The sequence below is a fragment of the Pristiophorus japonicus genome, chromosome 11 (assembly GCF_044704955.1).
Source record: "Pristiophorus japonicus isolate sPriJap1 chromosome 11, sPriJap1.hap1, whole genome shotgun sequence".
Classification (NCBI taxonomy): Eukaryota; Metazoa; Chordata; class Chondrichthyes; family Pristiophoridae; genus Pristiophorus; species Pristiophorus japonicus.
The window spans coordinates 94,767,527-94,793,842 of record NC_091987.1 but is presented as its reverse complement, the minus strand read 5'-3'; positions in this window follow the sequence as shown (position 1 = coordinate 94,793,842).

The window sequence follows — 26,316 nt, the reverse complement described above, 5'->3', positions numbered from 1 at the left end:
CAGTGGCAGCATGGATACGAAATTGGCTAAGTGACAAGAAATAGAGAGTAGTGGTGAATGGTTGTTTTTCGGACTGGAGGAAGGTACACAGTGGTGCTCCCCAGGGGTCGGTACTAGGACCACTGCTTTTCTCGATATATATTAATGACTTAGACTGGTGTGTACAGGGCACAATTTCAAAATTTGCAGATGACATAAAACCTGGAAGTTTAGTGAACAGCAAAGAGGATAGTGATAGACTTCCAGAAGACATAGACAAGCTGATGAAATGGGCAGACATGTGGCAGATGAAACTTAATGCAGAAAAGTGCGAAGTGGTAGGAAGATCAACAACAACAAAAACAACCTGTATTTATATAACGCCTTTAATGAAGTGAAACGTCCTAAGGCGCTTCACAGGAATATAAGAAGACAAAAAATTTGATACCAAGCCACATAAAGAGAAATTAGGGCAGGTGGCCAAAAGCTTGGTCAAAGAGTATGTTTTAAGAAGCGTCTTAAAGGAGGAAAGAGAGGTGGAGAAGTTTAGGCAGGGAGTTCCAGAGCTTGGGGCCTAGGCAACAGAAGGCACGGCCACCAACGGTTGTGTGATTATAATCAGGGATGCTCAAGAGGGCAGAATTAGAGGAGCGCAGATATCTCAGTGGGTTGTGGGGCTGAAGGAGATTACAGAGATAGGGTGGCGTGAGACTATGGAGGGATTTGAAAACAAGGATGAGAATTTTGAAATCGAGGTGTTGCTCAACTGGGAGGCAATGTCAGCGAGCACAGGGGTGATGGGTGAACGGGACTTGGTGCAAGTTAGGACACGGGCAGCCGAGTTTTGGATGACCTCAAGTTTACAAAGTGCAGAATGTGGGAGGCCTGCCAGGAGTGTGTTGGAATAGTCAAGTCTAGAGGCATGGATGATGGTTTCAGCAGTGGATGAACTGAGGCAAGGGCAGAGGCGGACGAAGATACATAGGTGGAAATAGGCGGTCTTAGTTATCTGCGGATATGTGGTCGAATAGTGTGGTTCAGCCTCAGACAGAAATTGGGGTGAGCGATGGAGTCAGTGGCTAGGAAACAGAGTTTGTGATGGGGATGAAAACAATAGCTTCGATCTTCCTGAAGGAGAGGCAATATACACTAAAGGGTACAATTCTACAGGGGGTGCAGGAACAGAGAGACCTGGGCGTATATGTGCACAAATCGTTAAAGGTTTCAGGGCAGGTTGATAAAGCAGTTAAAAACCCATATGGGATTCTGGGCTTCATAAATAGAGGCATGGGGGAGAAATTGGCCTCCTTTGCGACTCCTGTTAGCACCCCGTTATCACCTCCCGGAGGTGCTAACGGCTTTCCGAGTAGACGCGGCAAAAGTGATGTCGCCCGCGAACTTCCCTTGTAGGTTAGCACTGGCGGTAAACCTTAACGCCATGATCTCATGCACCTCGGAGATTGTGACATCATTCAGTGCGCAGTGCCCCACTACCGCCCCGGATGCTAACTTCGCTTCCGCCCCCTGCAGCATCGGCAGGCGTCAACAATGGCAACTGCAGGAGGCGTTGTGAGGTCGGCCAGCCGCTTGGGGAATGGTAGTTGAAGGGATTGGTGGTGAGGTAGGCGGAAAAAAAATTCTCACCCCTCTCTGCTTATTTTTGAATATTTCTACTGCCGCTGTTGATCAGCCATGCGCTCCATTAGAGTGCCTGGGGCTGATCGTCGTGGATCGCAGGTGCCATCGCCGAGCAGTGGATTTGTTTCCGTGCAGATCCCTCAGCAATGGCCCTTCCCTTTAAATAGGGAAGGAGCCTGCGATTCTGGCAGTGTTGCACTGGACATCGTGCAGCGCTCCGCCGCTACCGCCCCTCTTGCCTGCTTTAAACCGGAAGTTCTCAACCGTTAGAATTGGGCAGTGCTTGGTGATACCATTGCCCTCCCGCAAAAGTTATCACCCCAAACGGGGCGCCATGCAATTTCTAACCCATAGAGTACAAAACCAAGGAAGTTATGATAAATTTTTATAAAACACTGGTTTGGTCTCAACTGGAGTATTGTGTCCAATTCTGGGCACTGTACTTTAGGAAGGATGTGAAGGCCTTAGAGAGGGTGCAGAAAAGATTTACAAAAATGGTTCCAGGGATGAGGAAGTGCAGTTATGTGGATAGACTGGAGAAGCGGGGGTTGTTCTCCTTAGAGCAGAGAAGGTTGAGAGGAGAATTGATAGAGGTGTTCAAAATCATGAAGGGTCTAGACAGAGTAGATGGAGAGAAACTGTTCTCATTGGCGAAAGGGTCTAGAACCAGAGGACACATATTTAAGTTGATTGGCAGAAGAACCAAAGGGGACATGAGGAAGAACATTTTTTACGCAGCGAGTGGTTATGACTTGGAATTCTCTGCCTGAAAGGGTGGTGGAGATAGATTCAGTCATGGCTTTCAAAAGGGAATTGGATAAGTACCTGAAGGAAAAGAAATTGCAGGGCTACAGGGAAAGGGTGAGGAGCGGTACTAGCTGAAGTGCTCTAGCAGAGATCTGGCATGGACTGAATGGGCCGAATGGCCTCCTTCTGTGCTGTAACCATTCTATGGGCTCAATTTTCCCCAAAGCTGTTTTTTGGCGTATTTGAAGAGTTCGTTTTTTTGGGGCCCAACTACACCAAAAAAAATAATCATCCAAGTTTCCCTGTTTGAATTATTCATTTTGACGCCGCCTAGCCTGTCCTTTAGCTTTGTGGGTGGAGCCTAAGATCTGCGCCAAAAAGATCAGGCTGCCATGGTAACCAGGGACACACTGCGGGCTGAGGCTGGAAAGTGAAACATACAACAGCCAGCTCACAGCAACCTGCACAAGCACCTTACACATTGCAGCAACTTACCACCATTAAATTATTAAAGTGTTTGTGACAAAAATCTATCTCCTCCTCCCCGCCGCCCCCCCCACCTCCCGATGCCAGTGCCGGTACTTGCTACTATCCCAGGCTGAAGGGCCTCCCGGTGCTGGAACCCACTAATATCCCAGGCCAAAGGGCCTCCTTCATTCCCGGTACCGACTCCTAACTCTGACTGAAAGGCTTCCCACCCCTGCCGGTGCCGGTACCCGCTTCTAAACTCTGGCCGAAAGGCCTCCCCCCCCCTCTCCCTCTCTCTCTCCCGTCTCTGCTGCTGCTGTCCGGGCCCTGGAGCTGCATCTGCTGCGCTGATTTCCTTACACGCGCCAATTTTCTTAACTACCCAGAAGGTTTTCCCACAGAGGTCACATACGCCATCCTAAGAAAAATTGGAGTAAATCGGAGCTGGCCAAACTTGCTTGAATCGGCCAGAATTGGCGCGGGTGGCAGGTTACGCCCCCTATGAGGTAAAAAAAATCATAACTAACTAACTGGTGTACAATCTTTGGGGAAATTTGGATTTTTAAATTTAGGCCAAAAAAACGGCACAAATAACTGGGGAAAATTGAACCCAATGATTATATGAGTCTAAGAGAGACATCGGGAAAGGTTTAGTGAGGGAACTCCAGAGATTAGGGCCTAGATGGTTGAAGGCACAACTGCCAATGGTGGAGCACAGGAAGTGGGGGATGCACACGTTGCCAGAGTTGGAGAAATGCTGAGGTCTCGGAAGGCTGTAGGCTCAGGAAGCACTATTGTACACAAAGGACTCACGAGCTTATAACCAATTAAGGTTTAGTGAGGTGAAGTGAAATGCAGTCTGAACTGGGTAATGTAAGATAGTTCGGTGAGACAGACGAGGCATCATTCACTGCTCAGCTTAAACTGGGCAGTAAACCCCAGATGATTCCTTAGTGAGAAATTAAGGTGAGGGGGTTAAGGATGTGTCTAGTTTGTTAACATATATTTGTCAAGATACCAACCTCTGTTCTTAATAATCAATGGGCCCGAATTTGATCAACCTACTGCCGGTTGCCGCCGAGTTTTCTCGGTGGTCTCCCAGTTTTTTTGGCGCTCTACCCTCCGTATGAGTTTTGTGAGGTCCTCACGCCGGTGGTTTTGAAGAACCGTTGGCGAGCATCCGCAGGCATGCGCCAGCGTGCAATGCTGAAAAAAGTCCTCCCGCCCGAGATTTATCCGAGCGGCCCTCCGCTCCTGCAGGAGAAAAGACCGCCGCGTGGAAGCAGGTCTTACCTGGATGGTAGGTATGAACACCTACAAGAAAAGGTTAGTGAGATGTTTTGCTTTAATTCTTTTGCAGTGATTTTGTTTGAAAGGGTCCTCTGAAGGGTTTGTCTGTCATGTTTTGTTTTTTATCTATTGAACATTTTTTTTTTTTGCATTCCCCCCCCGTCCCTGGGCCTGACTCTAACCTCGGCGTTACTTTGTTGAGGATTGCATGTGCCGCCCAGAATCCGACCTATCACCCGCTGCTGCCCAGAATCGTTGTGTAACGCCCATTTTTTCTGCCGGGCGTTTTGTTTTCCATTTTTTCACCAAACTTCCGCCCAAAGTAATGTCAGGATCTTAGCTGTCTTTTCGACGGTAAATGGGCAGAACTTTGGTTTGATCAAATTCGGGCCCAATACCTTTGGGAACAGGGGAACGGGAGAAGATTGGTGAGAAAATAAAGGCTTTTAATTAAATGTTATTTGAAGATGAACAGCACTGCAAGCTGAATGGGGCACAGGAAGTCAAATCAGGTTACAGGCTAATACAGGAAGGTTAGTATCTGGTCAGCAGTGTGATTGCTCATAGACTTAGTAATAATGATTCAGTAAAGCACAAAAGTCAGATGGAAAATTGCAACTGACTATTTCATGATTAGTTTTCGTGGAATAATGTGAAAATTGTTCTGTTGACAAAAGTTCTGTTTCTGCTAATTATACTATTTAAAAGTTGTTGCTATAGAAAGTAATTGAATCCTATTTCCAGCAGTTAGAGAAACAAGATACAATCAAGTTCATGGAGGAAAAACATGAAATGGTCATTGATAACTGCAGTGCATGAAGGAGACAGGATCAGGGTGTTCAAGAATGCTTAAAACAGCAAAAGAAAGGCTTGTATTTAACTAGTGTCTTATCATTTTTCTCAGAAACATCTCAAACCACTTCACAAATAAGTGACCTCTTCCATGTTCCATGCTTTTCTGTGTTACTCTCAATTACCTTCCACAGCCATTATAGCCCTGTAGCAAAGGTAAGCGGTCTAATTTTTACGTTGTGCAATGGCGTATGGAACTGCTGGAAACAGAGGGGAGGAAATAACTAACAAAAGGTATGTGTGAAATGAGGAGGGAACAAACTATGTGTACAATCCCTGAAAGTCATTGTTATTAATGATGCTTCTAAATGCGGTATGATTTCCAAGAAAAGGGTTGCACAAGATAAACTGATTATGATTGTTTGAGTATTAGAAAACTTAGGAACATGGTCTGAAAATGACAAACATGGAAACATACATTGTCGCCATCTCCTTTTTTTTTGTCCAGACCACTTCAAAGGTAACACAGAATTGTTAAACGTCACGCCAACCTTCCAGCTGCCATCATGCGATGCTTCCTTTCAACACTTTGTCATTTTGAAACTTAGAAAGCGTAGGATATTCCAAGGTTTCTCGATACTTCGTTCAGACATAACTTTTATCTCCATTTGCTCTTTAACGTATAATGAAAGCAGTTTTGCATCTTGGTTTTGCCAATGACTGCATTTGACTTTAATGATCAATAACGTCCACATATGCAGTGCCTGCCACAACCACAGGATGTGCTTTAGGCAGCTTGATATTATTAATCATCTGTGTCAGATGTTGCCGCTGATAGTTTCGATGTCATACTTCACACCTTTTAAATAGATGTGTAATGGCTGTAAGTGCTTGACAGGGAGGAGGGAAAGTGTAACTCCAACAGACATTAACATCATTTCAAAGCAGCTTGATACACTCGAGCTTATCATTTTTGGTAGGATGAAATGTCAAGAATATAATGTATTGGTTCTCTTGATCAGAAAGTTTTAACCGTCCTTGTAAATAAGCCCATTGAATTGAGATTATCTTTGTGTTTAATTTGATGTAGTATAAGTTTGAGTTATAAAATGAAAATGCTGGAAATATTCAGCAGGTCAGGTAGCATCTGTGGAGAGAGAAATGTTTCAGGTTGATGACCTTTCATTGGAACTGGAAAAAGTTAAGAGATGTAACAGGTTTTTAAGCAAGTGCGGAGCCAGAGAAAGGGGAAAGGGAGTAAAGAAAGAAAGGGAAGGTTTGTGATAGGGTGAAGGGCATTAAATGTCAAAAGGGTTGAGGGTGCAAGGCAAAATGGGGTGGTAATGGGACAAGTAAAGAAACAAAAGCTGGAGGTGTAAATGGCCACAGCAGAATCAGTCCCAGTACAAAAGCAAAATACCGCGGATGCTGGAATCTGGAATAAAAACAGAAAATACTGGAAATCTCAGTGGGTAAAGCAGCAGCTGTGGAGAGAAAGCAGAGTTAACATTTCGGGTCGAATACCCTTCGTGTTTGTGGTACTATTACCAGTACCTGCTGTCTGATAACATGGGAGCAATGGTTATGTTGCACCAGTATCTCTTTATCACAATATTACCAAAATATCTGTGCTATAGAACTTGTTAAAGATCTTCTATCAATTGTAAATCAGCAACATTTGTTCTTAAAAGAGTGCTGTTGACTCATTGGTACATATTCAATAGATTGTCTGGAATAGAAAGAAAGAAAGACTTGGATTTATATGGCGCCTTTTACGGACATCTCAAAGTGCTTTACAACCAATAAGTACTTTTGAAGTGTAGTCACTGTTGTAATGTGGGAAACGCAGCAGCCAATTTGCACATAGCAAGCTCCCACAAACAGCAATGTGATAATGACCAGATAAGCTGTTTCTTTGTTATGTTGATTGAGGAATAAATATTGGCCAGGACACCAGCGATAACTCTCCTGCTCTTCTTTGAAATAGTGCTATGGGATCTTTTACGTCCACTTGAGAGGGCAGACAGAGCCTTGATTTAACGTCTCATCCGAAAGACAGCATCTCCAACACTGCAGCACTCCCTCAGCACTGCGCTGGAGTGTAAACTTGGATTTTTTTTTTGCTCAAGTCCTTGCAGTGGGGCTCAAACCCACAACCTTCTGACACAGAGGTGAGAGCGCTATCCACTGAGCCACAGCTGACACTATAGCCTTGTACATGGAATCCCTGCTAAAGCATTGAAGTATGGCGGAGAGGCACTACTGGCATGAATACATGACCTCATCTCTCTAATCTGGAGGGAGGAGAGCATGCCAGGAGATCTCAGAGATGCAATGATCGTGACCATCTTTAAAAAAGGGGACAAGTCCGACTGCGGTAATTACAGAGGAATCTCCCTGTTGTCGGCCACTGGGAAGGTTGTCGTTAGAGTCCTCCTCAACCGTCTTCTCCCTGTGGCAGAGGAGCTCCTCCCGGAGTCATAGTATGGATTTCATCCCCTACGGGGCACAACGGACATGATCTTTGCAGCGCGACAACTGCAGGAAAAATGCAGGGAGCAGTGCCAGCCCTTATACATGGCCTTCTTCGACCTTACAAAGGCCTTTGACACTGTCAACCGCGAGGGTCTATGGAGCATCCTCCTCTGTTTCGGATGCCCCCAGAAGTTCGTCATCATCCTCCGTCTGCTCCATGACGACATGCAGGCCGTGATCCTTATCAACGGATCCATCACAGACCCAATCCACGTCCGGACCGGGGTCAAACAGGGCTGCATCATCGCCCCAATCCTCTTCTCAGTCTTCCTCGCTGCCATGCTCCACCTCACAGTCGACAAGCTCCCCGCTGGAGTGGAACTAAACTACAGAACCAGTGGGAACCTGTTCAACCTACGCTGTCTCCAGGCCAGGTCCAAGACCACCCCAACCTCTGTCGTCGAGCTACAGTACGCGGACGACGCCTGCATTTGCGCAAATACAGAGGTTGAACTCAAGGACATAGTCGACGTATTTACTGAGGCGTACGAAAGCATAGGCCTTACGTTAAACATCAGTAAGACAAAGGTCCTCTACCAGCCTGTCCTTACCGCACAGCATTGTCCCCCAGTCATCAAGATCCATGGCGTGGCCCTGGACAACATGGACCACTTCCCATATCTCGGGAGCCTCCTATCAACAAGAGCAGGCATTGACGACGAGATCCAGTGTGCCAGTGCAGGCTTTGGCTGCCTGAGGAAAAGAATGTTTGAAGACCAGGCCCTCAAAACTGCCACCAAGCTCATGGTCTACAGGACTGTAGTAATACCCGCCCTCCTGTATGGCTCAAACATGGACCATGTACAGTAGACACCTCAAGTCGCTGGAGAAATACCACCAACGATGTCTCCGCAAGATCCTACAAATCCCCTGGGAGGACAGACGCACCAACATTAGCGTCCTCGAGCAGGCCATCATCCCCAGCATCGAAGCACTGACCACACTTGATCAGCTCCGCTGGACAGGCCACATAGTTTGCATGCCAGACACGAGACTCCCAAAGCAAGCGCTCTACTCGGAACTCCTTCACAGCAAACGAGCCAAAGGTGGGCAGCAGAAATGTTACAAGGACACCCTCAAAGCCTCCCTGATAAAATGCAACATTTCCACTGACATCTGGGAGACCCTGGCCAAAGACCACCCTAAGTGGAGGAAGCGCATCCGGGAGGGCGCTGAACACCTTGAGTCTCGTCGCCGAGAGCATTCAGAAATCAAGCACAGACAACGGAAGGAGCGTGCGGCAAACCAATTCCACCCACCCCTTCCCTCAACAACTATCTGCCCCACCTGTGACTGAGTCTGTGGTTCTCGTATTGGACTGTTCAGCCACCTAAGAACTCATGTTAAGAGTGGAAGCAAGTCTTCCTCGATTCCGAGGGACTGCCTATGATGATGATGGTGATGGTACAAGTTCTACATTACCTCCTTGCTTTTGTATTATATTCCTTTAGATGCAAAACCAAAATTCTGTTTGCTTTTTTATTACCTTATGCCCTTGCACTGCCACCTTTAATGATTCATTGAATTTGAAATGCTAGGGCCCGAAATTGACTGTCAAGTAGTTGTAATAGATGGCTCGTGTGAAATTTTGTGGCACTTTTGAAGGAAATCTTCATTTGGAGAAACAGAATAGAAACAACTCCAGAAGGGATCAATTTCTGCAAGGCTCATTGAAGAAGAGCTCAACATTTTAATGAGATCACGTACAGATGCGCTGAGATGAAATGCAGCCAAGGGGACTGAACGAGACTGCTAGGTGCTCATGGAAGGAAACCTCAGAAAGATGCCCTGCAAGGCATGTGGAGGGAAGTGGCAGTGGCAGTGCCATCTCTCTCACCCCTAAACTAAAGACCAGTGCTGGGAAATGTTCAATGACCTGATGAGGTTAAGCTAGGTAAGAGACCAGAAACATAGAAAATAGCTGCAGGAGGAGGCCATTCATCTCTTCGAGCCTGCATCACCATTCAATAAGATCATGGCTGATCATCCACCTCAGTATCCCTTTCCTGCTTTCTCTCCATACCCCTTGATCCCTTTAGCCATAAGGGCCATATCTAATTCCCTCTTGAATATATCCGATGAACTGACATCAACAACTCTCTGCGGTAGGTAATTCCACAGGTTAACAACTCTCTGAGTGAAGAAGTTTCTCCTCATCTCAGTCCTAAATAGCTTACCCCTTATCCTTAGACTGTGTCCCCTGGTTCTGATTCCCCAACATCGGGAACATCCTGCAACTAACCTGCACAGTCCCGTCAGAATTTTATATGTTTCTATGAGATCCCCTCTCATCCTTCTAAACTCCAGTGAATAAAAGCCCAGTCGATCCAGTCTCTCCTGATATGTCAGTCCTGCCATCCCGGGAATCAGGCTGGTGAACCTTTGCTGCACTCCCTCAATAGCAAGAATGTCCTTCCTCAGATTAGGAGAACAAAACTGAACACAATATTCCAGGTAAGGCCCTGTACAACTGCAGTAAGACTTCCCTGCTTCTATATTCAAATCCCCTAGCTATGAAGGCCAACATACCATTTGCCTTCTTCACCGCCTGCTGTACCTGAATGCCAACTTTCAATGACTGATATACCATGACACCCAGGTCTCGTTGCACCTCCCCTTTTCCTAATCTGCCGCCATTCAGATAATATTTTGCCTTCGTGTTTTTGCCCCAAAGTAGATAACCTCATATTTATCCACATTATACTGCATCTGCCATGCATTTGCCCATTCACCTAATCTGTCCAACACTCTGTAGCCTCTTAGCGTCCTCCTCACTGTTCACACCGCCACCCAGTTTAGTGTCACCTGCAAACTTAGAGATATTACACTCAATTCCCTCATCCAAATCATTAATGTATATTGTAAATAGCTGGGATCCCAGCACTAAGCCCTGCGGCACCCACTAGTCAGTGCCTGCCATTCTGAAAAGGACAAGTTTATCCCAACCCTCTGCTTCCTGTCTGCCAACCGGTTCTCTATCCACGTCAGTACATTACCCCAATACCATGTGCTTTAATTTTGCACACCAATCTCTTGTGTGGAACCTTGTCAAAAGCCTTTTGAAAGTCCAAATACACCACATCCACTGGTTCTCCCTTGTCCACTCTACTAGTTACATTCTCAAAAAATTCCAGAAGATTTGTCAAGCATGATTTCCCTTTCATAAATCCATGCTGACTTGGACCGATCCCATCACTGCTTTCCAAATGCGTTGCTATTTCATCTTTAATAATTGATTCCAACATTTTCCCCACTACTGATGTCAGGCTAACTGGTCTATAATGACCCGTTTTCTCTCTCCCTCCTTTCTTAAAAAGTGGTGTTACATTAGTTACCCTCCAGGCCATAGGAACTGATGCAGAGTCGATAGACTATTGGAAAATGATCACCAAGGAATCCATTATTTCTAGGACCACTTCCCTAAGTACTCTGGGATGCAGACTATCAGGCCCTGGGGATTTATCGGCCTTCATTCCCATCAATTTCCCTAACACAATTTTCCACCTTATAAGGATATCCTTCAATTCCTCCTTCTCATTAGACCCTCGGTCCCCTAGTACTTCCGGAAGGTTATTTGTGTCTTCCTTTGTGAAGACAGAACCAAAGTATTTGTTCAACTGGTCTGCCATTTCTTTGTTCCCCATTATAAATTCACCTGAATCTGACTGCAAGGGACCTACGTTTGTCTTCACTAATCTTTTTCTCTTCACATATCTATAGAAGCTTTTGCAGTCAATTTTTATGTTCCCGGCAAGCTTCCTCTCATACTCTATTTCCCCCCTGCTAATTAAACCCTTTGTCCTCCTCTGCTGAATTCTAAATTTACCTCAGTCCTCAGGTTTGTTGCTTTTTCTGGCCAATTTATATGCCTCTTCCTTGGATTTAACACTATCCTTAATTTCCCTTGTTAGCCACGGTTGAGCCACCTTCCCCGTTTTATTTTTACTCCAGAAAGCGAAGTACAATTGTTGATGTTCATCCATGTGATCTTTAAATGTTTGCCATTGCCTATCCACCGTCAACCCTTTAAGTATCATTCTAGCCAATTTACGTCTCATACCATCGAAGCTACCTCTCCTTAAGTCCAGGACCCTAGCCTCTGAATTAACTGTGTCACTCTCCATCTTAATAAAGAATTCTACCATATTATGTTCACTTTTCCCCAAGGGGCCTCACACAACAAGATTGTTAATTAGTCCTTTCTCATAACACATCACCCAGTGTAGGATGGCCAGCCCTCTAGTTGGTTCCTCAACATATTGGTCTAGACAACCATCCCTAATATACTCCAGGAAATCCTCCTCCACCAGTTTGGTTAGCCCAATCTATATGTAGATTAAAGTCGCCAATGATAACTGCTGTACCTTTATTGCACGCATCCCTAATTTCTTGTTTGATGCTGTCCCCAACCTCACTACTACTGTTTGGTGATCTGTACACAACTCCCACTAGCATTTTCTGCCCTTTGGTATTCCCTAGCTCCACCCATACCGATTCCGCTTCATCCAAGCTAATGTCCTTCCTTACAATTGCGTTAATTTCTTCTTTAACCAGCAAAGCTACCCCACTTACTTTTCCTTTTTGTCTATCCTTCCTGCATGCTGAATACCCCTGGATGTTGTGTTCCCAGCCTTAGTCACCCTGGACCCATGTCTCCGTGATGCCAATTATATCATACTCATTAATTGCTGCCTGCACAGTTAATTCTTCCATCTTATTATGAATACTCCTCGCATTGAGGCACAGAGCCTTCAGGGTTGTCTTTTTAACATACTTTGCCCTTTTAGAATTTTGCTGCAATGTGGCCTTGTTTGATTTTTGCCTTGGTTTTCTCTGCCCTCCATTTTTGCTTTTCTTCTTTCTATCTTTTGCTTCTGCCCCCATTCTACTTCCCTCTGTCTCCCTGCATAGGTTCCCATCCCCCTGCCATATTGGTTTAACCCCTTCCCAACAGCACTAGCAAACACTCCCCCTAGGACATTGGTTCCGGTCCTGCCCAGGTGCAGACCGTCCGGTTTGTACTGGTCCCACCTCCCTCAGGAATTTGAATCCCTCCCTTCTGCACCACTCCCCAAGCCACGTATTCATCTGAGCTATCCTGCAATTCCTACTCTGACTAGCACGTGGCACTGGTAGCAATCCTGAGATTACAACCTTTGAGGTCCTACTTTTTAATTTAATTCCTAGCACCCTAAATTCAGCTTGTAGCACCTCATCCCATTTTTTACCTATATCGTTGGTACCTATATGCACCACGACAACTGGCTGTTCACCCTCCCTCTTCAAAATGTCCTGCAACTGCTCCGAGACATCCTTGACCCTTGCACCAGGGAGGCAACATACCATTCTGGAGTCTCGATTGCAGCCGCAGAAATGTCTGTCTATTCCCCTTACAATGGAATCCCCTACCACTATAGCTCTCCTACTCTTTTTCCTGCCCTCCTGTGCAGCAGAGCCACCCATGGTGCCATGGACTTGGCTGCTGCTGCCCCACGCTGATGAGACATCCTCCCCAACAGTACCCAAAGCAGTGTATCAGTTTTGGTGGGGGAGGACCACAGGGGACTCCTGCACTACCTTCCTTCCACTGCTGTTCCTGTTGATCATCCATTCCCTATCTATCTGTGTAACCTTTACCTGCGGTATGATCAACTCACTAAATGTGCTATTCACAGCATCCTCAGCATCGTGCATGCTCCAGAGTGAATCCACCTGCAGCTCCAGTGCCGCAATACAGTCTGTCAGTAGCTGCACACCCACTTTTCTTCTTTGGGCACATGGACAATAAAACATTGTTTACGTTAAACATTTCCCATATTACAACAGGGACTACACTTCAAAAGTACTTCATTGGCTGTAAAGCGTTTTGACACGTCCCGTGGTCGTGAAAGGCGCTATATAAATGTAAGTCTTTTTTTCTTTACCCACGAAAATTAATAATTGCACAAGTCACCATGCATACTGCACTGTCTTAAGAGGTTCACTAATTCTATATCTTACAATATGCATTACCATCCCCCCCCCATCAGGAATTACTTTTGTGCAGAAGCTTTAAACCCCTTCTTCCACTTTAACAGGGTGATACCAGTTATTCTATTACATCACCTGTCTGATGTCGCCTGGAAGACAACCCTCAAACGCCATCTTTCATTTAAAGCACTTGTTGTTACAGGAGAAACTTGTGCACAATGTCTGAGAAAGGCAGGGGACCAGAGGGATAATTCCTGACATCAGAGAGCTCACCCCTGACAAGGAGCAGTCCATGGAACTGCTGGGTAGGCACTCTTGCTCAAGCAGTGGGAGATGGTGAGATCAGCGAACAGTGCAGGTTCATTGAGTGCAACCTAGACAGTTGACACGGCCGTCCGGTGTGAACCACCGAGATCATGACTTGAGGAATTTTTGGACTTATTTATTTATTTTCCAACAACGAATCAAAAGCACTTACCTCACTATCTCTGAGGAGATCTCTTACAATTTATTTTCAAATTCCTTTACTGGAGCTATGATTCCTCACCCACTTCACACCCTAGACTATTGTGCCAGAGCATAACTGTTAACTCAACCTGACTACAACCATTGGAGATTTGCTAGAATCTTGAATATTTTTCTGTTTACCTTCTTCAAAGAAACAAAACAGATAAAGGCAGAGTTTATCTGCAGTTTCCTTCATTCTTGCTGGAATTTGAAAGCTGTTTAAGAACATAAGAACATAAGAACTAGGAGCAGGAGTAGGCCATTTGGCCCCTTGAGCCTGCTCCACCGTTCAATAAGATCATGGCTGATCTTCCACCCCAATTCTACTTGCCTGCACTATCCCCATATTCCTTGATTCCCTTAATATCCAAAAATCTATCGATCCCTGCCTTGAATATACTAGACGACTGAGCTTCCACAGCCCTCTGGTGTAGAGAATTCCAAAGTTTCACCACCCTCTGAGTGAAGAAAGTTTAGTCTGAAGAGCTGTGTAAGATTTTGGCTTGCGCATTCTGAAACTCCCTACCTGAGGGAAACATGCCAAGAAAACATTCTGCTACCAATGGGGATGAGAAAAATGAACTCTTAATATTCTGAGCCAGTTTTAAGGACTTTGTTTTATTCCAAAGACAATGCTTGAGCTGCTGGAGAAGGACTGATGAGAGCTCCGGTGAACTGTATGTTATAAACCAGTTGTCTTGTACTCTATTACTAGTCAAACACACTGTATTTAATAATTATGCTGGATTTTGTAAATTAATTTGATTAGTTGTTTTAACCTATTAAACTTTTAGTCTAAGTCTGGTAATTTCCTTCAACCAGAAGTGAGTGTGGAAGTGCTGTATAAAGCTACACTTAAGCCAATAGTCATAGCATGATTGGGATAGCTGTTAATCCTGGGTCCGTACATTCTGCAGGGACAGGAAGTGAAACGATGGTAAAGAACACAGACCACATTTAGTTACTGCCATCAGGCCATTGAATGAAAAATTCTGCAAAAGAATCCAAAATTGCATTTACTGGGGCTGTAATCTATGCACATGTGAGTATGCTTTGTAGAGCTGTTGCTTTGTGAGTGGCTTAGCCAGTCACATGATATTCACAAGACTCAATAAAACTCCAGTCAGTTGGGTCTAGGTCATCCACCATGATGATGATGCAGTTGTGAGTCGAGTGGATGAACTGGTAATGTGTAGTGCGATTGTTAAACCTTAGTTAATAAACTAACTAGTTCTTAATAGCAATGCATTACTATGAATTCTTAAGCAAAGAACCCATGAAGCAAATACATTACAAGGGCCAAAATTCCCAGTCTAAAAAGCAATTCTAATGTGCTTCTGACATCCATTCTGGAACTTTCTGGAGTAAGGGTGGGGTCAGCTAATTGAAATACTTCTGGCAAGTGCCTGCTGCAGTACTGGGAAATTTAGGGCACCCTCTCGCGAGAGGGGAAGGAAGATGCAACACTGGAAAAATATTGGTGGGATGGGAGGTAGCCGGTGTAATTGACTGAAAATTATGTTAAAATTTGGCAATCGAGCCCTTTTATAAGAGGGCTGATTTTCCTGATGCTGCCAGCATTCTTCTGGGCCATTTGAGGCTCAAGATCCAGGACTGTAAATACCTGGGTGTCCCTGCTTAAGCCTCTCAATTGAACTGGATGCCTGTTGCGGCATTCTGATTGCTGAGCACTCAGGAGGCAGGAGCTGTTAGAATTGATGGTGGTGGGGAGCGGGCGGGGGGGGCTGCCATCCATCAGTTCCTCCTCCTTCCTGACACAACGATCTTCTATAGGGAAGATAGAACTTCTGCGAATCCAAGCCCACAGCAGGAATTTCCTTCTTGAGTCATTGGGTTTGAAACCTTTTGTTTCCAGGTCCCATTCAATTTTCTGTGCCCACTTGCCAGAAATATTGTCTCCTGCTTTCCTGGTGCACATCAAGCCTTGAGGTGCCACTGCCTCCAGTATTGGATGGGAGATAATTGGTGGTTAAAAAAAGAGGAAGGGAACTGGGAAAACTGAATAACTGGCTCCTTACAGACAGGCGGGAAGGAGTATGATATATAACTTTGGAAAATAGTTCCAGCAGCAACACCGGAAACCGTAGCGTGCAAAAGCTGTTGTCTTAAACCTCATGTACGTATGGCAGAGGATGTTGCTATAATCGAACCACAATTTTTTAGAATAATGTCACAATGCAAATGATTGTTATTTCCTGGAATAATGACTAAATGAAAATAAGATGATGACAGATAGTTTAACAATCTCACCCATCCCTTTACTTAATTGATAATAATTATGATGCTGTCAAAAAATTACTGGTCTATAATACAAAATCGTTATGAATCCCCAGACTCCTACACCAGTGTACACTGTTAGCCATTTCTATCTGCGGGAATGAGATTCTAGCTGGTCCCAGCTGAAGGTTATTTTCTCTCTAGCCTCGGTAGCTTAAGACTTTGCACTTTTAGTTTGAATCTCACTACTTTGTTATCCATGAAAAGACACGGGGAGAAGTTTCTGCTTGTTTCCATTAGTTCTGCGCCCAGATTCCAGCATAATTGGGTGGAATTTAAAATGTAGGTGAGTTACACCCAAAACCATTTACACTTGTGTTTTCCCATGAACATTTATGCTGGCTCAAGGTTCAGTGCTCCAGACTCAGGCCCCGCCCACAAAATTGGCCGCCCCCAGGTTGAAATTATGAGTTTCTGCTGATTAGCGCAAGTTTGGGAAGGCTCTTCAAATTGCGTTCATTTGCTTAGGTGCATAGGCACTGGTAGGCATGTCTTAAAAGTTTTTCCATATCAAAAACTATTTAATTTACTAAGAAACAGACTAGTGCACAACAATGAAACATTATAGTTTTTTTATGTCATTTTTAAATCAGGTTACTCACAGATGGAGGATGAGACACCCTTATTAAAAATGCTTATTTTTTGTGATTAAACCCATTTTCAGCTGTGTTAATAAAACTGTACCAGGTTACCACTGTTGAATACATCGAGAAATACTTTTAAATGGAAAAAAAGAGAAACAATTGTGTTCTATTACGCTGCCCAATTGCGCTGGTCCATGGAAGGTTTTATGTCTGTGATTATGCAACTGAATTTTAGCAGAAATTTGAAACGTAGCCTAAAACCAGCGCAATTTCAAGTGTATTTTGGGGGCAATTTCCTCCTTGCGCCCAAAGTGGAAACTCTGCCTCATTAGGATTTAAGGGTCTGAAACACTTTCATTTTGACGGGTAAGTTCAACATGTTAGTTGACTGCAGATAATTCAGATGGTACATCCAGGACATTGGCTGGTAACTATAGAAAATTTCTTGAAGCTTAATGGAGGCCACAACAATCATAACATTGTTGTGGTATTGAATAATGTCTCAGAAGATGGCAGTGTAAGAATTATTAAGGATTCGGACTTGATACCAATTGGTTACGATAAACCTTTTGGGCTCAATTTTCCCCAATGCCGTTTTTTGTCGTATTGCCAGAGTTACGCCCATTTTTCTTGGCCCCAACTCGTCCAAAAAATAAGTACTAAGTTACCCCGTCCTATTTTTTGAAATTGCCGCCGCGCAACCTGTCTTGTAGCCTGACCGGGGTGGGGGACGGGGGAGGGAGAGGCAGGTGGAGCCTAATGTCTGTGCTGAAAAAACGAGGCTGCCCCTTCTGTACATGCGCAAAAAAAAGAATGTTTTTAACGTGACTCCTATGGGCGCGCATGCCCAGTACAGCTCCCCGTCTGCATTCGGCCATTTTTAAAGAGCCAGTTGTGTGTGAGAACTTTTGTCATGTATCTCACACTACTGTACATAACTGTATCTTACCATGCTATACATGACTGTAACTAGAGATGACCTGTAACCACAAGCTTATCTTACCACCAGGGGTGCACTTGCAGGAGACACTGGATACCTGTCCCAAACAGGTATATAAAGACAGGTCTCAGGCAAGTGTGGCATTCGAGAGCTGTGTAATAAAGGTGCAGGTCCTGAATGACCTTGACTTCAGCATGTGCCTCGTGTGAGTCTGTACTGCAGGGACAGGACTTCACAACTTTAATTCTCATTGGAAAAAGCAGAGCTGCAATACAATATGCAACGCAGTTCAAGGACCAAGACTTTCTTACAGGATGAAGTGGAGGCACTAGTTACTGTGATTGAGGGCACCATGAGCTGGACACCAGCAGAGGTCACATAAAAGTTCCACCAAAAGAAATGAAGAAACGCTGAAAACAACTTGCACAAGATTACTGTGCAATGGTGACCACCCCGAGGTCTGGAGGCCAGAGTAAAAAGAAGTGGCAGGACCTTGGTCAAGTAGTTAGTGTAAGTAATATTTTCATTTATTCAATGGAATTGCAATTGTAAATGTGACCAACTATTATATGTCCCACCCAGCAGAAAGACACTCTCTCTAAAAAGTTATATTTTTATCTTTGCAGAGGAAAGTGGCACAGAACAAATGAGAAAGAACTCAAATAGGAGGAGGCCCGGCAAATCTGTAGCCACCGACACCCTTGGAAGAGCGGATCGCTGCTTTGATGGGTCCTGCCTGGAGAAAAGCAGCCACCACTGCACAAGCTGGGCCCACACTCAAGGGAGAGGGTAAGTCCTGCAAATTCCACAATCTGACTTTGCTAAATGTTAAGTACTGCGCGGGCTAGCCATGCTTCGATTCATGGGCATGTCTCCGTCAGCTACGCTTCAGTTGATGCAATGCGCTATCATTCATCTTGGTCCTTCAAAGCAGACTGCTGCCTGTGCTGTGTGAACCTACTCATGCCACACATCCTGCCCTCTCCTCTGCTGCTAACCATTTGTCTGTTCTGTTATATTTTGCAGAACTTGAGACCAACATTGGCGAGACAGCAGCCGATGCAGAAGAAGATTCAGACGCAGACCAGCCTGAAGAGGAGAACATCTTCCAATCCCACCTTCCAGACCAAGAGCATGGGGGTGAGGGGGAGGGGGAGGGAATGGATGAAGCCCCATTGTTGTACTCACTCTGGAGGAGGTGCAGGTGCCAGCCTCTTCCCTGAGTGGTTTGAGTGTTGGTGGGACATTCCATGGTTTCCCACCGTCCGAGGCTGCGGGTCGCAGTGGGGTGCAGCTAAGCATACCTAGGACCGCACTATCTGAGGCTGTGGGTCCCACTTGGATGCTGCGAGCCACACCCAGGACCGCACCATCCGAGGCTGCGGGTTCCAGTGGGATGCAGCGAGCCACACCCAGGGTGAGGAGGTGAACGAGAGCTCGATGCCGCTCTTGAGGTGCAGGATCTAACAGATGTGGTTAGGATGATTGCAATGAGTGGGAAGAGCATTGACCTTACGCAATCACTCCTGGACACCATTAGTGGGGAGGGTGATGTGATATTGGGACTGTCGGGAGAAGTAACAACAATCTCACGAGAAATGGGAACACTGTCCGGGAACATCAGGGAGGGAATGTCTCAGTCAGCTGAAACAATGTCAATGCACATGAGGGAGGGACTGTCACAGGTAGCTGAGACATTGTCGGCGAACATGAGGGAGGGAATGTTGCAGGTAACTGATACATTGTCGGTGAACATGAGGGAGGGACTGTCACAGGTAGCTGAGACACTGTCAGTGAACATGAGGGAGGGAATGTTGCAGGTAGTTGACTCACTGTCAGGGCACTTGAGGGAGGGAATGTCAGAGTTAGCTGCTGCAATAAGGGAAGGTGCCCAGACCCCACGCCCATTGACAGAATCAACTGCAACTCCCACACCAATCCCCAGACCAGTCTCTGAACAGGCCCAAGCCGGGCCTTCCACATTACCACCTGTCCCCCCACCCTCCCCATCAAGAAGTGCGCATTACCTGAGATGTTTGAAAAATAAGTTTGGTAGCAACCCAAGAAACACTGCGCCACCGCCTGCGGGCAGAGGTGGAGTCACCAAAACCAAGTGCAGTGGGTGGTCTTAGAATAAGATGGAGGAGAGATGGGTGCCGCCTTTCCTTGCTGCTGCCGTTGTTGTTATTATTGTTATTATTACTGTTGTTTTTTTGTAAGTTATGTAAATTTACAAGTTTAGACATTTTTAAGTGATCTTGGAGTTTGTATGTGATCTTATCTGAAATCTTTAACGTTTGATACAAGAATATTTTTATTAAAGTTAAGTAAAGTAAAAACAAATGTTAAACTTTTGGATAAAATATATTTTAAATTATAACTGAATCATTTCCATTATTTGTTCCATTATTAACACAACTTTTTGGACTAAAGAAGAATCATTTCCATTATTTCTTCCATTATTAACACAACTTTTTGGACTAAAGAAGAATCAATCATTTCCATTATTTCTTCCATTATTAACACAACTTTTTGAAGTAAACAAGAATCATTTCCATCATTTGTTCCATTAACACAACACAACATTATGGAACAGGTCCAAACAGTAAACATGGTCCATTTGGAATAGTTGCCGCTGAGCCTTCAGGCAGCAAAGCGTTCACGGATGAGCTGCTGGCACAAGGCTCGAGCAATCGTTAAAGAGGCACGACGGCCCGCCCTCCTGCGCCATCGTGCTCCGGGTTCAGGTAGCTGCATGCCTTCCTCGTCCTGCTCCTCTTCGTCATCTGCACCTTTCTCCTTATCATCAGCCACTCTCACCTCAGGTGGGTCTTCTACTACCAGCTACTGCTGCCTCATGATGGCTAAGTTATGCAGCATGCAGCACACAACAGTGAACTGACTGACAATCTTAGGGGAGTATTGCAAGTAGCCTCCGGAATGGTTCAGGCATTGGAAACGCTGTTTCAAGATGCCAATGGTCCTCTCTATTATGCTGCGTGTTGCAATGTGCGACATGTTGTATTCCCGGTCAGCTTCCGTCCGGTTTATGCGTAGGGGCGTCATGAGCCAGGTGGCAAGGCCGTACCCTTTATCTCCCAGCAGCCAGCTCTGCCCTTCTGGCTGCTGCTGAAACATGGCAGATATAGCGCTCTCGCATAGGATGAACACATCATGGATGCTCCCAGGGTATCTTGCATCAACTGACATGATGCGATGCATGTCATCATACACAAGTTGCACATTAATTGAGTGGAAACCTGTTCTGTTTCTGTACATCTCAGAATCCTTCAAAGTGGCTCGCAAGGCGATGTGGGTACAATCTATGTAATCCTGTACCTTTGGGAAGCCATCAATCCTGGAGAAGCCCACAGCCCTTTCACGCATTGCCTGGGCGGTCATGGGAAACTTTATGTCGTCATTCCTCCAGGCATATAGTGCAGCAGTCACCTGCCGAATGCAGAAATGTGTTGCATGTTGAGAAATGGGGCACACATCCCCAGTTGTAGCCTGGAATGATCCAGATACATAGAATGAAAGTGCAGCTGTAACCTTCACTTCAACTGACAAAGCAATCCTCCTGACACTTCTAGGTTGCAGGTCTGCTTTTACTAACTCTCAGATCTCAGTTACAACTTCTTTGCAGAAACACAGCCTTCTGACACAGTATGCATCACTCAGGTGCAGGTACGAACGCCTGTCTTGATATACCCAATGTGGGTAAGGCCTCCTGCTCATCATCCTACATACTCTGAGGTTCCTAATGCAATGACATCGATTGAATTGTCTCCTCCGCAGCACCATCATGCAGAAGGCTTGCACAAGGTATGGCATTGTTAGTATTGCCCCCATGATTAAATTGTACCTTTGCAAGAAGCTCAAAATGGAAGGCAGGACAAGGTTCTTTGTTCTCTCTTCCCAAGGTCGACACCCTAGTATGGACCACTCCCAGGCCTGAGCAGGCGCAATGATTGGGACAACCCCCCCGGGCTTCATTTGATGCGTAGTGTAGGCGTCTGATGCCTTCTGTTCACCTTCCACAGCCCCCCACCCGCATCGGGCTTCTTTTGAAGCTGAGTGAGGGACCGATTCTGCCGGCCAACGCTCCGACCCTCGAGCCCCGTTTGGAGGTGGTGGTGTGTTAGTTTTAAAAAAATGAAAATTTAAAGAATTCCATTAAACTTCCATTTCCTGTGCCTTAAGTTTGAAAAAATTAATCTTGATAATGCATATTTAATGTGTTCTTGACTTCCTCCAAAACTTTGCATAAAAACAATGGCGTCTTTCTGTGCCGATTTTTTAATGTGCACAGGTTTTTCTTAAGTGCTCAGAAGGTTTTTCGAGAGTGATCATAAATGTTGTCCAAGGAGAAATTTAAATTGGCCAAACTACCATAATTGTGAAAAACTGGCGCAGACATCAGGTTATGCCCCCATGACGCAAAACAAAACCAACCTAAAAAAATCGTAACTAACTGAGTTACGCTGGCGCACAATGATTGGGGAAACTTGTATTTTTTAATTTAAGTCAAAAAAAGCAGCGCGTGCCAAAAAAATGGCGCAAATCACTGGGGAAAATTGAGCCCAGTTATTCGTACACACATCAGAGATGAATACTTTCCGTGTATGACGGCAGTAACTTAGAGTTCTGAATGGTTATTAGCTGTTCAGCCGCTGGAAAGAGTAGCATGCATTGCCCTGTTCTTTAACTTGGCAGGTGTTAGGCATCAGTCAGCTAGCATTATCTCCGCCTACACAAGCTCGACATTCCTCATGGATCTCCTTCTATCTCTGTGCCTGACTCTCCGTAATCCCTTTTCTTTTATCCCCCAAAGTTCTGATCAGCTGACTTAAAAAGTCCAATTGTGCTTGTCCACATATTGGGCCAGAATTTGCGGTCGGAGGCTTCCTGCGGGGAAATGCCTCCGATTCACAAATACAATCGGTGCCAACCTGGGGCCTCGGAATCCACAGTGTCTTGCGCTCCTGGTCCTCTCCAGGAACACACCGGTAAAGCGCCACCAAAAGAAAGGGCACCCCATTCATGCTTATGGGGATTCCATTTTCGGACGGAATCCCCATAAGCATGAATGGGGAACACATAAAAACACAATTACACACCAATTAAATAAAGAAAACATTGCATATCTAAAATTAATTAAAATACCATGTAATTAAATATTTAAAACAAAAATTTAATTTTGTGAAAAATAAATGTAAACATTTTAAAGGGGTTAAAAATAACCTTAACTTATTTTACAGCTGTTTAGTGTGTAAATAATTTAAATAATTATTTTTATATTCATTTAAACTTTTACGCTGATCAAAGCAAGCCTTATGCCTGGTAAAAGCAGGCGTAAGAATTTCACCGCATTCACTGGGCAGTAGTTGGGCAAATAGCCCAACTCTCCGCACATGGATGCCCTTTTCCCAGGGATGCGTTGAATCTGTCAAGAAGATTCTTGAGAGATCACAAGTTGAGGGATTTCGTGCATGGGCTTTGCCCACGAAAACCTGGAACTTTTGCGGCCCTTACAGATGCGTACGTGACTCGTACGCACCCTTAGGGGCCATAACATAAACTATTGTCTTTTTTGCTTTATCTGCACCTTTTGAGCTCAGGCATTACATACATAGGATTACATAGGATATACGGCACAGAAACAGGCCATTTGGCCCAACCAGTCCATGCCGGCTTTTATGCTCCACTCGAGCCTCCTCCCGTCTTCCCTCACCTAAATCTATCAGCATAACCTTCTATTCCCTTCTCATATGCTTGTCTAGCCTTCCCTTAAATGTATCTATACTATTCGCTTCAACCACTCCCTGTGGTAGCGAGTTCCACATTCTTACCACTCTTTGGGTAAAGAAGTTTCTTCTGAATTCCCTATTGGATTCTTGGTGACTATCTTATATTGATGGTCTCTAGTTATGCTCTTCCCCACAAATGGAAACATTCTCTCTGTATCCACTCTTTCAAAGCCTTTCATATTTTCAAAGACCTCTATTAGGTCCCCCCTCAGCCTTCTTTTTTCAAGAGAAAAGAGACACAGTCTGTGTACCCTTTCCTGATATGTACACCCTTGCATTTCTGGTATCATCCTTGTAAATCTTCTCTGTGCCCTCTCCAGTGCCTCTATATTGTTTTTGTAATATGGTGACCAGAACTGTACGCAGTGCTCCGTGTGGTCTAACCAAGGTTCGATACAGGTTTAGCAGAACTTTCCCACTATTCAATTTGATACCTCCAGAAATAAACTCTAGTGCTTGGTTTTCTTTTTTAATTTCCTCATTATCACCAACATCTCATCTTTGCACTGATGTTCATTTTTCTCCTCTTGACCTCGCGCTGACATAGGTTTCGAGTCAGTTGTAGCTAAAAAAACAGCCCTGTTTAAAGCTTGATCCTACAAGAACTGTTTGTTTAGCAAATAGCTTAATTTTTAAAAAGCTTATAGTTTTAGCATTAACCCTTTACATTCTTACAGCAGTTCAGTCAGAGGTGAAGGCAAAGTATGTGAAAGCATTTGCTGAGGGCATGCTATAGGTATAATAAGGATTTTTCATACAATAGTTGGTTGGGATATTTAGGGGACAATTTGGTCAATGGGAATCTGTAAAACAGCTCTAGCAGCTGACAAAAATGGCTCACCGACTATATCTTCAGCCTCTTCCATCTCCTCTAAGTTATCTTCTTGCTGCTGTTTGTTGCCTTCCTATTCTGAGCGCTTCATATTGATGCCTTATTGGATGACAAAGTGGTGTTGCATGCAACAGGCCACAATGATATAGGTGTCTTTGGCTGGACTGTATTATAGGATGCCCTGATCTGTCTAGGCATCTGAATCTCTGCTTTAATTTGCCGAGATGTGTTGGATGATGACTGTAGTAGTTGTGTGCAACTCATTATACCTGTTTTCAGTAGGTGTGTGTAACTGTCATACAATTTGTCATGAGCCAGGGCTGCAGAAATAAATTGCGGCCTCCTGGGAGTCAACTTTTACTTTTTCTTAAGGGTCAAATGATGGCGTACAGTGGATTACCTTAAAATAAAAGCAACATTTCTGCTGCCTGGGAATCAGGCATTCACCTGCATGTTTCTGTATGGATAATGAGAGATGAACTATGTATTGATATAATGGAAACCCCTGAGTATCACGAATGAACAGTTACTGTGTGCATATAGGGCCACATAGACTTTGTCAAGGAAGAATCCTGTTATTGAAAGAAATATAGTGCTCTCACATGCAGTTGATGGTTGTCCATGGGTAAATTTGCTAACTCTAGCAAATAATGCATCAGTTGCCTGTTTGATGCACATTGATACAATGGGGTAGAAATTGTGGTCAGAGGCTTGTGCCGCATATTTTGTTCGGCCTCTAAGTTAGCCAACAAGAAAAGGAGGGTAAAATGAACTACAAGAATTACAAGAAACAATTCCAAAGCACACACAAAACTTGCAGTATGTATTTTTAAATCATTTTATAATCAAAGGCACAGCCTAGTATCTCTCGATGCCCAATTTATCTGGCTGGGAAATAGTGTCAACATCCAAAAAATTCCACTTGCACCACACTTTCAGATTATAATAAAGCTTGCATCTGTTTTTGGTGGGGGCATCCGGCACCTGGTGTAAACCCGATCAGAGATGCACATAATTTCCATTATGGGTAGAAATCGAGCAGATCCGATTTCCACCCCCACTTCCATTTCACTATGGCCTGATAGTGCTCATTCAGGGGGCGTAATGAAGTCTGTAGTCGCAGTGTGTTGAGCCACTGCACCAGCAGCCCCCTCCCACAAAACAGGATTAAAAAAAATACATTTGCCACAGGGTTGATGCTTTACTTTAAAAACATTTCTCTCTTTAATGCTGACATCCTTTTATTTGTCTCAATATCACTCTCCAACGAATGGCTAGGAAGTGCCAAGGAATGGCCTAGAGTGTCTCATTCTATGGTTTTTCTACTCTGTGAGAACTTCTTTTCCCATTATTGGATCGCTGCGTTGACAATTTTGTGCAGCTCAGTGCAAAAGCATGTTAGTAATTTAAAGACTGGAGATCTCAAAAATTGATTGATTGATGTAATAGCACCCCCGATAAGGTTGTTCTCCTTTAACAACAGTTGCATCACTGAATTGATCATATCAGCACTTTATCACCCTTTTTCTATCAACAGCAGTGCTGCAAATAATATCACACCAATGATTTGAAGTGCTTGCAAACAGCCAGAACATTTTCCACACATTGCTTGCTGCATTTTCACACAATATATTCTAACCAGTTTACACTACCATGTGAATGTCAGTAAAGCAGTACCAAAGCCATCCCACCCAACAGCTTTCGATTACACTTTACACACCTTACTACATTTTTGCTTTGGAACAGGATTGTTTAAAATCTTTGCTAGTTTGTTGCTGACCAGTGACTTTTTTTTCAAGTTGAAAAAATTAAGTTCTTCTGCAGTGGAATGCAAACTTCAAACTGATGCTTTGAAATGATTAGGCACCAGTGGGAGTTTTTCACTTTAGCACTTACATATAAATGTGTAGAAGGCAATAAACTTTT